The sequence below is a fragment of the Molothrus ater genome, chromosome 11 (genome assembly GCF_012460135.2).
Source record: "Molothrus ater isolate BHLD 08-10-18 breed brown headed cowbird chromosome 11, BPBGC_Mater_1.1, whole genome shotgun sequence".
Classification (NCBI taxonomy): domain Eukaryota; kingdom Metazoa; phylum Chordata; class Aves; order Passeriformes; family Icteridae; genus Molothrus; species Molothrus ater.
This window is the reverse complement of record NC_050488.2, coordinates 17,373,505-17,386,615: the sequence shown is the minus strand read 5'-3', so window position 1 is coordinate 17,386,615 and position 13,111 is coordinate 17,373,505. Positions and strand designations below refer to the sequence as shown.

General features: G+C 43.7%; 1 protein-coding gene across 4 annotated transcripts in view; it reads left to right on the top strand.

Annotated features, from left to right (window-relative positions):
* Window positions 1-13,111, top strand: part of FOXP1 (forkhead box P1) — a 375,365-nt gene that overhangs the window by 35,925 nt on the left and 326,329 nt on the right. For all 4 annotated transcript variants that reach the window (XM_036390836.2, XM_036390831.2, XM_036390832.2 and 1 more), the window contains exon 2: window positions 8,128-8,255. The gene's annotated coding sequence lies outside the window, so the exon portion shown is untranslated. The remainder of the gene's footprint in view (window positions 1-8,127; window positions 8,256-13,111) is intronic.

Genomic DNA, 13,111 nt, shown 5'->3' with positions numbered 1-13,111 from the left:
AAAAGCCAGCTAGAATTCCTTGGGCTTTTGTTTTCTTTCTTCTTTTCCGTGACTAAAGGTAAAGAGTAAGTTTTCAACCTTTTCAGGGATTAGGAAATGTGCAAAATTAGTGGATTATTTCAATCGTGTGCATGGGGGAGGCCATGAAAGTCAGTGGGTGGCTCTGCCAGTGGTCTTCCCCTTCGTTTCCCATCCCATAAATAGAAATACAAACTGTAACTGAGTTGCTGTAAATGTAGCTTGAGCACTGCTGGGTAGCCATTTATCCTGCTGGAAGGTTTGGTTTGCTGTGTGTTTGTGTTGGCAGGGTTGGGGAGGGCTGGGGAGCAGGAGGTGCTGTTGGATGGCGTTCCCAGGAAATTGGGGGACCCTCTGGTGGGGCGGCAGTGCTGCCCGAGGGGTCGGACGTGCTGGTGTCACCACCCTGCAGGAAGCTGTGACAAGGGGCTGCTGTCTGTGCACAAGATATTAGCAGAACAGCAAACCTGCCCCAGAACGTTTCAGTGCAGCAGCGAGCGGGGAGCTGGCAAGAGAAATGAAATATTTGCGAGTCGTAAAGGAAGCAGGTTCGGGAGTTCTGAGGTGGGACTGGGATTGTTTGCAAAGATCCCTCAGCTGGCCAAGATGCTTGTGCTGGATTTCATCACTGTAACAGGCTTGCGTGCCTTTCACTAAAGACCACAAAAAGTGCCTTTGGATTATAGCAGATTTGCATTTATTATTTTGTACAGCATATATTTATATAATGCGCTCTTGAATTCATTTTTATATATATAGATAACTTTGCATTTGAGATTATTAGTTGTTGGATGAATCTGCACCACCATGCAGTAATCATGGCACATTCTCTCTCAGTCAGTGAGAGCCTGGAGGATCTTCAGAGTGGGTGAAAATTATCCCAGACATAAGTTTAAAAAAAGAAAGGGGGGGGGAAAAAAAGGGCAAAAGAAAAGCAGGCCTCCCAAAAGCTGTGGTGGAACCTCGTATTAGCAAATGCTTCTAGGAAGTTTGACTGAGAGCCATATGGCAATGTGGGGAGTATTATCCATCGCTCCAGAAGTTGGTCTCTGAATCAGCCTATTGACTTCAACAGCACTTAATCATGTGTTTTAGTTCTTCTTTGAAAAGGCTTGCATTCCTGAATCATGTCCTCCGATTTTAACCACTAGACGGTACTTTGTTGTGTGGTAGCAGACAAGTTCAGTCATATTTCTGTGACTAAGTTTGCAAGTTGTGACTGCATCACTTGTGAAGTATGCTGATGAATATTCCCCTTCTTATCAGAATCCAAACATTTGCTGCTGTTCCTGAATTTTAGGGTGAGACTCAGTCACTTCTGGGAAGGAGTTGGTGGGATGCTGTGGGATACTTTAAATGTTCTGTGTTCATCTGTAGCATTGTGGATGCTGTGGTGGAAACAAACAGAGGCGAAACCAGTGATCTCAAATTACTGCCTTGAATTCTGCTCTCAAAATCCCTGAGTGTTGGTGGTGATCAAGCCCATAAAATAAACCTAGAGCTAGTCATGCGGGTCCAAATTTGGATTGTATTTGGATGCTGAAGGGACTGCGGAGCCTCAGATGTGGCTCTGCTCTGTCAGGGGTGATTTGGACTCTGGTGGAAGAAAAGGTGGGTTTGTGTGTCTTTTTGGGATGTGCTGATTTGTGTCCCTGGCATCCACAAGTGCCCCCTGCCCTGGTGTTGCTGCACAGGTGCCACCCCTGGGCTGCAGGGAGCCAGGTCTGGGTGCCAGGAGGTCCCATGCAGAACTGCAAGGGAGGTTTGTTCCTCTTTCTGCTGCAGGAGTTCCCGGGGATTCCTGCTCTACTCTGTCCATCGTTAAAAGGAAACTCAGGGCAAACCCCTGTGCCACTACCTGGCTTGGCACACAAGAATGCAAAAATCTCTGTCCCAGCCCTCTCCTGGTGAAGGGGTGCATGGGCTTTCCTTTCATCCCTAAGATTCATTATATTTCAGCAGAATTTTTTGTCTCACCTTTCTGTGTTTTTACAGCTAAAGCAGTTTTTACTTCCCAACTTTCAACATCTGGAATTCGGTTTCAGTTTATTAAAAAAAAAAAATTCATAATCCGCAGTCTGGATGAAACACCAATGCCTTTGTATTTGTCCGCAATTTTTAGTTTCAATTTTGTATCCTTGGTAAATGCCAGAAATCCGAAGTCGTTGCGTGTTCAGTAGCTGCCGTTCCTTAGGCTTAAACCAATTTTTTTTTTTTAATTGATTTTTTTCCTGTTAGACACTTTTCTAATTGGGGATAATACCAAAATGATTAATCAAATTAAGCATGAGAGCGGAGTGGCTGGTGCACAAAGCTGTGTATTGCTGCTGGGTTCAGCAGTGAGGTTCTCTCCCTGTAGCTGTAGTTCCTTAATGGGCCTCTTAGGCTCTGTTGGTTTTTTTTTTTTTTAATAAGGTGCTGTGTAGATCCCATTGACTTCAGTTGTTGATTGGGATGCCTGACAGCCGGGAAATTAAGCCCCTTCTTTGTGACCGAGTTGAAGGCCAGATTTTCAAGGATTTTCGAATGCTTAGCACCCATAATTGGTGTTAGATTTTTTTTTTTTTTGGAAAAAGTTCACTTCTTATTTGGACATATAAATAAGGGTGAGAGATTATGCTACTTGTAGCGACTGGTGCTGCTGGGATATAATGAAGTGTCTTTAGCACAGGCTGACTAATGAGCTGGTTACTTTACTGTCCCAATAAGTTTTGTTCTTCTGCATTTCTGCCTTGCTTGTGGATGCTGAGCATTCCTGTATATTCTGCTCCTGGAGGAAAAACTTCCTTGCTTCAGCTGCATTTTTCTGTGTTTTCTATAGTGATTGTGAGGGACAAGGAGGGGGCAGAATGAGTTGAGTAAATTAGACAACTGTTGGAAAAAAAGGGGGACATGCAAAATCAAGTGTTCTACTTGCGTAATCTGTTTAACACCGGCGAGCCTCAGCGCCTTGTGGGACACGGGAATAAAAGGAACATCTGTGCAGACCACATGGCATGCTCCAGAGGAGCCCTCCATCCCAGGCAGCTCTGCTCTATTTGCAAATAAAAGCTCCAACCAACATCAAAAAGTTGAGGTGGATCCCAGCTGAAAGGGGAGAACAAATGTTACCACTTGGTGCAATGAGGTTCCCCTCGCAAGCAGACTTTGTGGTCTTTTTTAGGGATTCTTTGGACATGTGTTTCTAATGCAGTTTATTTAAAGGGGGGAAAAGAGAAAAAACGGGGAAAAGGAAAAAGGTTATTTATTTTTGAGAAAATATTGTATGTATTGAAGCATTTTAGCTGATCATCACAAGCTGCAGTCAAAATATATTAGGCAGAAATAAGAATAAGGATGTTAGGAGTTTTTTTTGGGGGGGTATATTTTGTTTGATTGTTTTTTGGTAGTTTTTTTGTTTGTTTGTTTGTTTCTTTTCTCCTTTTTTTTTTTCTTTTTTTTCCCCCACCTGGATGCAGACATCCTGAGATCCCAAGGTTTTCCTGTCTGATCTTACTCCCTTTATTTTGCTGCTGGTTCTGGTGGCTGATAAACAGCTCCACGGTTAGGCAGAGCCCTGGGGAGCTCCTCTGGCCTCCCTCCCCCAGGACACTCGCCAGAGGGGAGGGTAAACAAGCCAGCAGTACATTTAATTTCCATTTGGAACCTGTTAGAGTGCAAGGACACTTCTGGTTTGGGGCTTTGGGTTTTCTAGACAGGCTGTATTGTTTTTAACAGAGTCATGTATCAGCAAGCCTGGTAATCTTTATCAAGAAGGCACGTATTTTTTAATATGTAAATAGGAAAGGATGGTGTTTCATCTTTATTCCAATGTACCCAGGGTGGCAATAAAGCTTTTTAAATCCCTGTGAAACAGATTGTATATGGCAAAATTAATGCCTCAACTCTCCAAGTATTTTCTCTAAAATATTTGAATTTTTGCGTTTATTATGCCGCTTGTTTAAAATAGCGAGCGATATCAGCCGTGCATTCAAAGCTTAATTGGTGGAACACAGATTTATTCTAATTTAAAACAGTCACTTAAAAACAGTTTTGTATATATGTATACATGGGCACAACTTTTCATACAGTTGTCTGTTTTGGAGCAGTCTCTTAGGCACTGATGTACAAGTTGAACCTGTTTTCTTTTGTGCAACATGGCTTTGAGAAATCATTAGCTAAAACAGGGTTCTGTGGTTCCAGTGCAGTCAGTAAACAGCCTGACATGAGTCGTGCGTGAGATGATTGAAATCCTGCCTTTGATCAGGCCTGGATTGTGCCAGATACAATCCCGAGGTGTGTGTCAATGCATGTGTGGATGTATTCATGTATTGGTGAAAGCTGCTTTAATGAAAATTTGGCCAAGTAGCAAAATAACCTGTTCATCAGCAATTGCCTCAGCAGGATGATGATGGAAGAGCAGCAAAAGGAACTGCAGCCATGTGCTCATCCATGTCACCCTCCCCAGGCAGGGCATGGCTATCTGGAGATGCTTGGGATGGTTCTCCTCCTTTTTCAGTCACATTTGTCATTCCTCTTTTTTTCCTTGGCCCCCTTCTGACTCGTCCTGCTCCTTGCCATCATTTTTTAAGGACTTTTCCTCTGCCATCTGTTTTCTCCTTTAAGCTGGGCTCTGTTTTGGCCTCTGTGGTGTTGGGGGGATGTTTTGCAGCTTTGGGGGGGTTGGTTCAGGTTGCCTGGCCTGATCTGTGTAGCAGTCCCTGACTCGCTCCGGTGGAGCACGGGAATTTCAGATATACTTTCTTGCTTGCTGTTTTCTCCCACTGCACCTCTTCTCATTCCCCTGTGCATACAGGGATGCCTCTGCTGCCTCTCAGGTGTGTCCTGCCCTTTGCAGAGCTCCCTCACACCCAGGCAGCCCTTGGCATGGGGGGCACTTCCAGCCTGTGCCACCCAGGCACTGCTGGCTGTGGTGCTGTTCCTTTACAGCATAAACTCTTGACAGCTCTTCAGTGTATCAGGAACTTCAGTGCAGCCAGTTTTGCAGTTTGATGTAGGAATGATGCTCTGGGTTCCTTCAGAAGCCCCAGGAGCAGCTGGACCCCAGGGTGGAGATGCACAGAGAGAGGGAAAGGTGAGGGACCTCATGCTGATGAGATGAAGTCCACAGTGATCTGCCCGATTGTCTGAGCTGTGTGCCTCTGCCTTTGAGATTTAAACAGTGAAATATTAAAACTTGTCTTTCAAATCTGCTCAATATTACAAAGATTAATTTTTGTTGGGGGCAGATTAATAGGTTTCCTATTCTGATTAATACAGTGATAATAAAAACGTTGTGATTGCTGGAATTAATGAAGCCCAGATTCCTGTTTCAAGGTTTGATTGACTTTGTACTTCAGTTATGCTAAAGCTGCTGCATCTCATTGCCCCTTATCGAGCTGGTGTCTTCTAAGAATCTGTATGGGAGCGGGGCAGTGCAGAAGGTTTTTGTTAGAGGGCTGCATTGGAAGCCCTGTCAAAAAATCTTTTGGGGAAGATTTGCCAAAAATTGATCAAGGGTTTTGCTCATGTTGCAGCAGTATTAGAGTTTCTGTGTCTTCAACCCAGCGTGCTATTTTTGTGAAAGTTGTGGAAGAGGAGTGGCCAACTCAAATGTGTGGGCACATCATTAGAAGCTTCAATTTGTCAATGCCAGATCGAACTGGAGTGTGTGGGTAGATCATTAAAGGCTTGAGTTTATCAGAACCGATCTATAATCTGTTCCTCGCTCCTCCACCCTCCCCCCCAGCAGTACGGGTTGTTTCTCCAGGTTCTCCAGCACTGAGGTCCCTGGAAGTGCCTGAGCTGGCTGTGTGCCCCTGGGCTGTGCTGGGCTCCCTCCTGGCAGGAGCTGCTGTGCTGGGCTCAGCCTGGAGCCACTGGGTTTGGAGGCCACCAGTGGGGCAAGCCCCGGAGCTAATGCCGTGAGAACTCGTGTCTTTGGGAGCTCTCTGCTCCCATTAATCCCAAGGGATTCAAAAGATGCAGGTGGGGCTGGGTGCAGAAAGTACATGGTGATCATGTAGGCTTTGTTCCCTTGGGAAACCTGGCTGAAGAAATGTTTTGTGGAGTGAGGTCAGTTTTTGATGGCGTAAGAAGCATCACTTTTTCCAGGTGCACTGTCAGAGTTCAGGGCAAGCTGGATGGAATGTCTTTGCCTCCTCCCTGCACTACTTCTTATTCCTCAGGTAGGAGCTCTCTAAGCTTCCAGGTCTGCTTGTTTTCACAAGGGTGCCAAGATATTCCTTATGCTGAGGAAGGATGTGAGGAGTGATCTGCAGGTGAGGACAGTGCTTCTGTACACTGCAGCACTCATTTCTGCAGACCACATATATTATTTAGACAATAATTTTGCTTCAAAAGTCTTGAACATTAATTTCTTGAGCAAGCAGTAGCTAAAATGAGCCTCGATTCCTCATCTTTTAAAGAGGGCTCATGATACTTTCCTGCCCTACAGATGTATCATGGATAAAGATTAGTTGAATACTGTGGTGCAGCAGGTCAGCTGGAGAAATCTTGTCCCAACATATGTAGATGCAGCTTTCTGCTCAGCTACAAACCCATCTGCATATCTGTCATCAAGCACAGCAATAAAGAAAGGCTCAGATGTGTGTTTCTGACACTGCTCTGTTGCTTCTCTCAAGTGCTCTGCCCCTCATGAATAAAATACAACCAGTGCAAGATGCAGGTCACTTTTGGTTTGCAGGTATTGCAGAGTCTCTGAGAAAGAAGTCATTTTTAGCATAAATGCTGTTTAAAAACCCCTTTTGGATCTATTTTTACTGTGTAGCACAGTTTTTTAAGAGGGTCACACAGGCCCTATATTTAGATTTCTGAACCCTTGTGATCTTTGAGCCGTTGCGCATTCAGCAAAGAATGGGAGAAAGCCCCAGGGCCAGAGAAGTATCTGGATTTTGTCTTACAAAATTTCATGCAGTTGTTGCTAAGACAGAAGCTTCCAGATGTTCCTCAGAAAGGCTGCAGTGGACTGCCAAAGTAATTAACTCCATGAGGTTAATTTGGGGCCGGCAGTGCTTGCCCCTGTCCTGTCCTGGTGGGTGCAGCCACTGCCTTGGGGATGCTGTTCAGGGTGAGGATTGAGGAATGAAGGGCTCAGAAGCACCACAGGTGATTTTTGCTTTCGTGCTTTTTCCTTTTTGAGTGTTTCAAGGTGTTTTTCTCCACTGCAAAGTTGGCTTTGTCCCCTGGGGTTTATGCTGCAGGTCCCTGTCGTGCAGAGGTCCTGGGAGCAGAGGCTCTCCCAGGTGTTGGTGCATTCATTGGGGCAGAGTGTGCCCTTCACCAGTTTGGGCAGGCACCAGAGCTGCTGTTTAAATCCCTTGTGGTTTCATAGATGTGATGCAGAACAGCCCTGGGAACACTCTGGTTGTATTTCTGAGCATGAGTTGTTACTCAGTGCAGATACTGTATCAGTGAAGATATTATACATCTTATTTTAAAATACCCTTATTAGTAAAATGGGTGTTTCATTTGTACAGGGAACAGCTTCCTCTGAGCTAAGCTTAAGCTCAATCTGTGTTACTAATAGCTGGGGAAAAAAACATACTAATTGGTATTTCTTAACTGATGTTTGCAAGTTTTGCCTTTCCACCCTGAACATCAAATAGTTTTTATATGTGTTTTTCCTTATCTCAGAGGAAAGATTAATGCTAACAAGAGGTTCTACATTTTATTAAGGTTTAATCAGGATGCAGTGAGTGAAGACAGAGAGTAAATAGTTCAGAAATTCAGAGTGTGTTATATTTTGATAATGCAAAGTAGGTTAAAGTATCTGGATTTTGTGCTCAGTACAATGTTTTCAGGCAGAATGTGGATTTGGATGGTGACACATTTTGGTATTTAGAAGGAACATAAGCTCTCCTGTCGGAGGAGCACGTTGCAAATGTGAAATAAGCATTTGTCTCTAAAAACCTTTCTTAATATTGTAAGCTTTGGTTTTATTTAAAGCCAAATAGAGTCTGCTGTGTGATAGTTTGATACACAGACATGCTTCTGTAATGCTCCCCCCAGCTCCAGCATTTATAACCACCTTTTACTTTCAAAGGAAAACGATAGGCTTTGATATGATTCTAACTGAGCGAAGTTTTAAAACATGTTTTTGTCTTTCAGTCTCCTGAGAACATTTTTTCTGAGTGACTCCAGCTTCCCGACACATTTGCCATGAGAAGGGTTCCAATCCTTTCCTGTATTTGCCCTGAGTCATGAATGGATATGTGTGATGCCTGCAAGTAAAACTGGTGAGTTGTCAAGGCTGAGTTTGCAATAACTCTCACTTATTCTTTCTTACCAATTATCTTTCCCTCATTTTTTTTCTTCCCTTTTTAATAAGGTGGGAGGGGGTTGTACTGTCTGTGTTTACAGGCAAGTCACCACTATTCTTAAAACAACCCAAAGCAGCCTTCATTGGCATGAAATAGCAGAAATATCAAATATTACCTATACAGAAAAAAATACTCCTTTCCTTTCTTTCTTCTCTTCATGCCCCCTGAATTCTGTGAACTGTAAGGGCTTTGGTGGTGAAACTGGAGTTCAGTCATGCAGGCAAAGCTCCTGCCCACAGCAAGCCTTGCAGACAGACAGGATCTAAACCAAGCTTGTGTGGGCAATTCATGTAGTGATGAAATATGGATATGGAGAGGTCTCCTTGCCATCATGTGTCACATGGTGGATTCTCAAAGGAGCCATTGCCAACAGATAAATAGCTCTAGCATTTGCTGCACTTGCATCCCAGTGACAAAATGGTGTCACTGGTACACAGGAGAGCTGTCCTGCAGCGTGTGCTTCACCTTGGTGCTGCTGCCCAGCCTGGGGGACATGGGGACAAAGCCTTCGACAGCCTGTTTTGATCAAGCTCAGGAAGATGCTGGAGTGAGACCCCTCCTCTGTTAAGGGCCAGTTGCCTTTTCTGGTGGGGTTACCCCCCAGGAAGCCCCTGGTCCCTTTTGTGCCATGCAGAAGGTGGTTGTGTCTTTTCCAGCTGTCCCCATCCCCCAGGAACCTGGCATGGGGAGCTTTCCAAGCCCACTCCTCTGACCTGCCTCTTCCTGATTGCCTCTCTTCATAACTGGGGTGAGAGGAGGGGCAGTATTAGTTTGGGAAAACAAGAATCATCTCATTCTGCAGCAAAACTGGGAAGTCTGTGTAAGAAATCTTTCAAACCCAGGAAATCTGCATAATTAAATTGTGTAGGAATTGGGAGCACAAATTGTTTTTTTAAATAAATTCAGGTTTCTATTATATATTTAATATCCCTCTGTGTGTTGGAAAGTGCATTTCAATTCAAAGATTATAAAACCTGAGAAATTCGTACATCAGTGAATTGTGATTTTTTTTTCCTGTTTCCATTTTTTATTTTTTTTTCCAGAGGTAGCATAATTACCATGTCATTTAGCAAAGATTATAATAGCTGCTCAGTTTTTACCGACTGGTATAGTAAACAGTTGAATAAACCCATATGGCAGCTCAAAGTGTGCATAGTGGAGAGGGATTCTTACCATTTCCTTCATGTCTGAATTACCAGCCTCACTGATACAACTGAGATCCCCAAATGGGGACCAATTCCAGACTTCTCCAGTCATGCAAAAATTTCTCACTGCTCTGTCGCATATGAATCAATTGATTTTAATCACGATGGTTAGGTAATTAATTATTTCTTTGTGCCTATAAAGTATGCATGGGAAATGTGGGGTTATATGCAAGGTACATGCCTCAATTTAAAGCACCCTGTGCATTTGCTTAATGCCTCTTTAGTAAATGTAAATAATGCCTGGGGTCACAATCTCAATATCCAGGTATTGTTAAAGATAGAGGCCCTTCTAAGGCTGGCATGGGTGAAGTGTGCCATCACTGGGTGCTGTGACAGCCCCGTGGCACTGCTGGTAGTGGCACTTTGTGTCTGCTCTCAGGGTGGCAAATGGAAGGACCAGAGGGTTTCAAAGCATCCACTTGAAATACCAGGTTGAATTATGAAGGTATGGAGCTGTGGCCAGCCAGCATCTGGAGTAAAGACAAAGTGTTGAAGTAACGTGCCCTCTGGATACCTTCACTATTAAAAAATAAAAGCAATGAGAAGAAGGATTGTTAACTCCCTCCAAATGCTGGCTTGAACAAAGAAAAAGACTCACGCTACTCCTCCTAAAATTCACTTACTTCCAGTTATCTTAAAATTTTCATGTCACATAATAGCTTTAAAATACCTTCTGAATGCATTAGACTCTCCAGGTGCCTAGGAAGTATTGCAGAATAATAATACCAAATGACCAAGCATTGAGCATTCCCACTGGAAAGGAGCAGTTGGCCCAAACTGGTGCTTGTGTTCATCTTAACCCTGATGTACGACCAGCCCTCCACCATAATTCTATCAAGAGATGGTAAGTTGCCTAGCAATGTGCTGACTGCAGAGGGTACGTGTCGAGCTAATTCAGTTTTTGTTCTCGTTTTCCTTGAGAGTTCAGCTTAAAGGAGTGATCCTTTCTCCAGCTGCAGCAAGAGCCACTTCTCGGCCGTCTCTCTTGTTCCCCACTCAAGTGTCCCTGGTGATGTCAGGAATTCATTCAGCGCCGTGCACGCCTTAAAGGTTTCCAGCTTATTGAGTAGCCAAATGTGGTTTCTGCTGATTGTGTTGACTGAATACGTAGGGCCTTTCAAAGAGGCAAGGGTTTTATTTAAGGCAGAGAGTTTAGTTGTATACCATTTTATGGCAGGCAAAGGTCACCTGGGGTAAGCAGCCAGAACAGGGAATTGCCTCATTGCAGCACCTCGGAAAATGAGAGAGAAAGATACAGTAAGAGGTTTTAACAAATTGCTCCTAGTTATGAATTTTTAAAGTCGAGGAGCTGGTGCTGTGTACGTTTTTAAATTGGAGATAACCATGCTTGTAGGATAAATTGAGTTAAGAACGGAACAAATCAAAATAATGGGGTGGTACTAAAAGCCTGGTGGTGCTGCCGGCGGCACTGAGCACCGAGCGGACGGCGTGTCAGGGACCTGCTGTGTCCCTGCCCTTCCCGCACGGATTGTGGGCACCTTTCCTTTCCCAGTGCCCCTCTCCTCCCTCAGTCCTCCCCTCTGGCTCCTGGTTACAGAAAGGGCTGGATTTGCCCTGTGGTGCTTCTGGTGATAGCCAGGGAGCAAGAGCCAGAGGGGTTTGTCTGTGGAGCAGGGGTGGGTTTCCCAGGTTGTGCTAACCCAGATGGGTGTCAGTGGCGTGGGGGCAGCTCCAGGAGCCCAGCCTGGCATCCCCTGGCACAGCTGCTCAAAGGGAGAGGTGGCAGCAGCCCCACATTGTCACTTGTGTCCTTGCAGGATCTCCCTTGCTCCTTGTGGCATCAGTGGCTCCAGAAAGACTTTGTTTTTCTGAAACTTTTCTGTCCGTGGAACTTTCTCTGTGGCAGGGGGAGGAGAGAAGAAGTAATTTTAACAATTTAATAAAGTACATAATGTAAGTTTTATAAGCTGGTGTGAATGCTCCTAAGTATTTTGGTCTTTTTTCATAACACAATGAACCTAATATTGGTAAAAATACAGATCTTAGCTGCCACCATAAAGAGAGGCTAGATTTAATAAACAGTTATGAATGTTGGCAGCTGCCTATCAGATTGTATAACATCGGCTATAGCACATGAAGACAGTGTCAACTTACATTTTATCTCAGAAGTATTTTCAAAGCATTTATTTTGCTTTCTCTTGAGTCCTTAACCTAATTCAAGTTATATAATTGGCGGAATATTTTTCCACACCGCTAATTGGCTGGGTGCCAGCGTGGAAACCATTGTATGACTTGATGATGATCAGGAATTAACATGACATTTGCGTGGTGGTAATGGAATACATTAGTAATGTAATTCATGACTGTAAGAAAGAGACCATCATCTCCCACCTCTGATCAGCAGGAGGGGCTGGGAGGATGATGAAATGCTCCCAGCAGGCACCTCACAGCAGTGGCTGGCCAATCTCGATGTCAAATTTAGTTTTAAATTCTTCAGACAAAGCTGTAATGCTTACCAATTAATTACTACAAATGTCAATTAAAAATCTACCAAATAATGCAGTAAGATTAAATTTCAATTAAAAAAATTACATTTAACAAGGAAGATACAACATTATTTTAATGAATTCTGCTGAAGGTGACAGTTTATCTAGATATATTTATACCGTGTAGGTGGATCTAAATTCATTGGATGATGTTAACCATGTTACTCAGTGTACATATTAGTTTTGAAAATTATTTCGACTTTGGCTATGTCCTGGAGGAGCTGGGGCATCAGAGGGCTTTTCTCATCACCAGGAGAAGGGGGAATTTCACACCTTCTCAGTAAAAAAAATCTTCTCACACCTAAAATGAAAGCTTTAGTGCAGAATTCTGTCCTGACCAAATTTGTGGTATTTTTTATTGCTTTATATTTAGAAAAGCAAATAGAGAATTTTTGTTGTGGCAATAGAGCAAGCCCTGACTTTTCTATGTCTATAATGATTTTTTTGGGACAGCTTTTCAAGTAACCTGTTTTATCATACAAATAATACCTATTATTCCAATAAATCACATAACAGGAAAAGATTTTGCTTTGAGAAGGTGGTAAACTTCAAGTCCTGAACAGAGCTTTTATCTGCAAGGCTTTGCCCTAGCTGGGTAGAGGTTGTGAATGGATAATTAAAATCTCCTCATTCAACTTGAGATACTTGAAGGGATATTTTGAACCAGCAGAAATGTTGTGGGGTGTGTGAAGTTTGCAGGTGTGTGCGCCACAAACTCTTGTAAAGCACCTGTACCTCTCTAGATGCAGAGAGCAAAGTGGGACCCGTAGCTGAAATTCTGGGTGGCAGCAGCTTTGTTCTTATTGCTCAGGGCAGTTTTTGGGCTGATGGAGATGGAGGTGCTTTAGGAAGGCGTGAGTGCCTGCAGTCTCCAACACGGCACAGGGGCAGAGCCGGGCAGTGTAAGTGGCTGTCTTGGTATTAAAGTATTTATGAGATCTGAAAAATACTTTATCAGCTTCCTCAAACTTCTTTACTGAGAGCTTTTATTATGTTTTCACACCGTCACGTCTAGGTAAGAGGGAAGACATAATTGAAGAAGCAGATTTTCTGTGTCAAG